At 41.1% G+C, this 3,370-nt stretch overlaps 1 non-coding gene across 1 annotated transcript; it reads right to left on the minus strand.

Moving 5' to 3' along the window:
- Positions 1-404: 404 nt before the first annotated feature.
- Positions 405-511, minus strand: LOC115067982. The gene has a single exon (XR_003847347.1). It is a non-coding gene; the product is annotated as a U6 spliceosomal RNA (small nuclear RNA).
- Between the last annotated feature and the right edge of the window lie 2,859 nt (positions 512-3,370).

Below are 3,370 nucleotides of genomic sequence, written 5' to 3' on the forward strand. Positions count from 1 at the left end.
ACACGAGATGCTAGTGATGCTCTGACAGCGGAATTTTCAATTTTTTCCTTTTTTTCCCCCCAAAAGAGATAGCTTCAGCATGGTTTTGACTATGAAAGGAGAATGATTTTTAGGAAAAGAAACAATCAAAGCTGAAATTAGCTGAATTCCTGTGAGCAGCAAATGAAAATTAATGAAAATTATTGACAGTGTCATTTAGTTTTGTGAGCTACAGTGACATATACGAGGGAAACACCAAATTTACTGTGCAGATAGAAAGCAAGCAAATGCATGAATTGTTTGAAATGCAGGTAAGTAGAGAAGTCAGTGAGAGGCAGAAAAAATTCAAAGATGGTTCAGTATCTTAAACATAAGTTTATAAATTCAAATTTTCAAAGCAAATTAATATTGCTATTCTTTCTTATTTTTATATAGACCCCTTCATGAATTTGCATATCATCCCTGCACAGGGACCATGCTAAGCTTCTCTGTATTGTTCCAATTTTAGTATATGTGCTGTTGAAGCAAGCACAGTATTTCTTATAAACGTAATTCTGTCATTCTTCAGCTAATACTTGTGATCTTACTGTATGTTTCTCTCTATTCCCAAAGTTTTTCTTTCCTCATTGGTGAGGGCCAGTGCTGGAGAAATGTTGCTCCATTCAAAGTGGGCAGCCCCAGTTCTTGGAAGGACAACAGTACTGCAGTATTCCTCATCCCAAGAGTCTGTGAACAGCATGCCTGCCCCTCCACACTTGCTTGAATGTCCCTTCTTCAGGCTCCATTTTCTTTTTGAATTCCTATTTCCCATGATCCTCAAGCTGAGTGGCCTTATGCTGTCTACAAATCACCCTGTATGGTAGGAGGGCTGACTACCAGGCCTGGCTGAGAACCTCACCCTTCTATCCTTGGGGGGAAGGTCAGACTTGATTCCCTGCTCCCTTTAGGGGATTTAATTAGCTCATCTTCAAGGTCATACTCAACCTTAACAGTCTATGAATATTGATTTTTATGACTTGAGGATACTATGATTTTGTGCAGTATCCACTGAATATGCAATACTCCTTTTAAAGGTCTGGCGATTGGATGGTCCAGGTGGATAGGAGGAGCAGAGGAATAGGATACCGCGGAGGAGGTTGCCACAGCCAGCAGCAGACACCGGCATGTGACTGCTCCTCAGACCTTCTGCAGAAAGGACGCTTTCCTGTGCTGCCTTTAAGGCTTATCTGCTATCTAGCTCATGTACTGAGAAGATTATGCTTTTCTCTCCCAATTTGGTATGTGCTTGAAAATCAAAATATTTCTTTAACATGAAACTAAAAATTTAAACATATACTAAAAATAGCATCACAGGGTGGATTTTTTCGTTTGTTTTGTTTCTAAGTTTTCCTGATTGTAAAGTTCTGGATAAGTTCAGAGCAACTGGAATTTTGTTCCTGTTATTGTAAATAAATATGTGGGTCTTTACATTGACAATAAGCTTGGGTCTTAAGCTCCCTCCACCTCTTATTTTTTAAGCAAATGCCAACTCTACAGTTCTATCATTTGGGTATGTAGAAATGTGAGTCTAAAAACTTGTACCCAACACCTCCACAGTTCCTGGAATAACCCCACCCACATCTCCAGTCTCCAGTTTCTGTGATTCTGTGGTGATTCAGTTTGTTTTAGGGGTTCACAAGTCATTTCTCGATGAGTAATTCCAGAAACTCCCTCCAAGCCCACCTTGGATATTACCCAACACCCTACTTGCTCCCTTAACTCAAATCATCAATTTCTCTTCCAGTTTCTACAGCATTCTCTCAGTCATGTAACCCACAAATTCTGAAGCAATTTTTGGCTCCCCCTCTTTCTTTACCCAGCAGTCACTGACTCCTCTTTTCTACTTCTTCAGTTCACTTGTTTGTTTAATTAGTGGCTGCATCCCTTTTCTGCACTGGACACTCTACTAGGAACTGGGAGTGCCAGTAGCTCTGATTTTATGATCTTGTGGACAAGTGCGATTGAAAACCCCCTTGCATTTCGGCACCTTCTACTTTATTCCCTTGCTGCAGTTTCCTTGGCCCTGCTATGCTATCTTGTGCTGATGTTAATCTTCGAATCCACTTTACATATGAGACTGGTAGATCTTCCTAAGGCACACCAACGATCATGTAATTGCTTTGTTCAAGAACTTCCAGTGGCTCCCCACTCTGCATTGGGAGGCAGCCTGTTGTAGTGGATGAGCGCTGGCCCAAAAGCCTGAAGAATAGGCCCTGCGATGAGAATTAGGTAGGCTCTACCTCTGGCTTGGCCTGAAATTCACTAACTTGGAATCCTTTTCTGGATCTTTGTTTCCTTTTAAGTAATGGGTTGGTAGGGGTGTAATGAATTTTAGATACCTTTCAGCTTCTGTTTTCTGTTTACTGTTACTGTTCTATTTTCAGAGCCCTACTCCTCTCCAGACTCAGGGAATTCAAACTGTGCTATCTTTTTAGCCTGTCTATAGGACACGTGTAAAGAAATGTAGCAACACTTTTCTAAAGACTTTTGCTTTTTTTTTTTCTATGAAGTTAGGAAATCTCTTTTTTCCTCAGGAACAGAAGGGTTAACAAATTTCTACTGTCTACTTTCTTGGTGTGAAACCAATTACCAATGTAATGTTTCTATACATGAGGCTACTGCCCACATTGGGCTCGTCCTGAAGACAACACAGGTGGTTGGTCAGAGGGAGACTCAGGGCAGCTCAGGCTGACTATTGCTTCATGTCAAGATGTCAAACAGAAGATCATCCTTTGGTGCACAGTGAACATTAGGGAAGGCTGGAAAGTAATTACTCTCCCCAGGTTGAGCACTGGCCACTGGCCGCTGGCCTTTGTCATAGTGGTTTCCCTGCAGTACCTAGCTCAGGATCACTAGTGATGCTTCCTCTAAGAGGTTTCAGTCTTAATATGCCAAGTCTCTTTTCTACCAACATTCGGGGCAGAAGGGGTAAATTTGGCACAGTCAGGTTTAACACACTGATATTTAAGAGTTGATGTTTCTATACATGAAGCAGATATTGTGAATATATTTGGATTTATATTAGAAAAACACCCTATGATCCCAGAATAGATATACATAAGTCCACTGATATTATCCCCCCTCTTGGAAGAGTCTATGACAGATTTATTGTTGAATTATAGTCATCACAACACCATAAGGAACAGCAAGGAAAAATGATAGTCTGTTGTATATTACCATGATGTTTCTGTGTTCTTCAGGGTGATTATACTGATTCTAGAGGTATATCATATTGACTACCGGTTCCAATATTTCCCACTGCTGTGCCCCCTCTGTGACCTCCACAGCTATGGAGTCTGCCTGCTGGTTTCATAGGGACCTTGTGTGCAGAGAGGAGTAGGAGGGGAAGATG

The sequence above is a fragment of the Nannospalax galili genome, unplaced genomic scaffold, assembly GCF_000622305.1.
Source record: "Nannospalax galili isolate Female #2095 unplaced genomic scaffold, S.galili_v1.0 scaffold346, whole genome shotgun sequence".
Taxonomy (NCBI): Eukaryota; Metazoa; Chordata; class Mammalia; order Rodentia; family Spalacidae; genus Nannospalax; species Nannospalax galili.